The sequence below is a fragment of the Furipterus horrens genome, unplaced genomic scaffold (assembly GCF_987537825.1).
Source record: "Furipterus horrens unplaced genomic scaffold, mFurHor1.1.pri manual_scaffold_10, whole genome shotgun sequence".
NCBI classification, from domain to species: domain Eukaryota; kingdom Metazoa; phylum Chordata; class Mammalia; order Chiroptera; family Furipteridae; genus Furipterus; species Furipterus horrens.
In genome coordinates this window covers 91819662-91821000 of record NW_028327180.1, presented here as the reverse complement: position 1 = coordinate 91821000, position 1339 = coordinate 91819662, and the positions used below count along the sequence as shown (strand labels likewise).

The window sequence follows — 1339 nt, the reverse complement described above, 5'->3', positions numbered from 1 at the left end:
TTGGAGTACAAAAGTAGAATATAAAGATATTTGCTAACCATGGGGAAGCCTCCAGAGTTATGGTTGGGTAATTTAAACAGGAAGCTTTGGGGTTTGGAAGATACTCTCTGTCAAGTCTACATTCCTGCTCCCCTGGGAATTTATCCAAGTGTGATGAGACACCATTGGAGAGTTTTGACCAGAATATCACATGATCTGATAAAAAAATTTAAGAGTATTTCTGCGGAAATAGACCAAAGTATGTGGGCAGGAGTGAAACAGAGAACTCTTAAGAGTCTGTGGCAGAAGTCCAGACAAGAGGTAATGATGTTTGCAGTAGGATAGTAGAATAGCAAAGAGATGGTGAGGAAGGGCTGGGGTATATCTTGTAGAGAGAACCAGCCAGACTTGCTATTGGACTAAACTTCAGTTATCCCAATTTATTCAACCCTCAGGTTTTGGTGCTTGTGCCAGAGTCTATAGTGATAAATAAGAGTTGGTGAAATCTCTCAATGAGCTCGCAATTGGCAGCAATGAGTCAGACTGATAAAAAAAAAAATTTCTTTTAATCTATCCAAAGTGTTGAGTTCAGTTCAGGGCAGCTTCCCTGTTCTGTTCATTGAACTTTGGGACACTGGAACACAGGCTCAGGGGAAATAGAAATGATTGGATAGAAAGCAGTGCTCTATTCATTTACCTCCCAGTCTACAAAAAAATGGGTAGAATGAAAGAAAAAAAAATCTAAGACATAATGTCTTTGGGTTAATAACTTTTTAAACATAATAATAAACAATTTCCCATGAAAATATAACATCAACGTGACTAAAGAAGATGTAGTAGATATAATTAGACTAAGTCTCCATCAGTAAATGAGTGGGTAAAACAATATGGGACATTTATACAATGGCATGCTACTCAGACATAAAAAAAGAAAGAAACCTTACTTTTTGCAACAGCATGGATAGACCTGAGGACATCATGCTCAATGAAGTAAGCCAGTCAGAGAAAGACAAGTACCATCTGATTTTACTTATATGTGAAATCTAATGAACAAGCTGAACTAGCAAGTAAAATAGGGAGAGACTCATAGATGGAGAGCAGATGACAGCTATGAGGAGGTGGTTAGGGGTAGAAGGATGGAGCAGAAAGGAAAAAGGACTCATGGACGTGGACGACAGTGTGGTGATTGCTGGGGAAGGGACTGTAAGGGGGACAAATGGTGATGGAAAATATACAATAAAAATAATTTTTAAAAAGAAGAAGACATAGTAAATATAAATAGAATAATAGCCCTTTAAAAGATAAATCAATATTTATACACACATAAAACCAGACAAGCACTAACTGCTTTAAAGGTCAA

General features: G+C 37.3%; 1 pseudogene; it reads left to right on the top strand.

Moving 5' to 3' along the window:
* Window positions 1–551: 551 nt before the first annotated feature.
* Window positions 552–692, top strand: LOC150000971 (small nucleolar RNA SNORA36 family; annotated as a pseudogene).
* Window positions 693–1339: the final 647 nt, after the last annotated feature.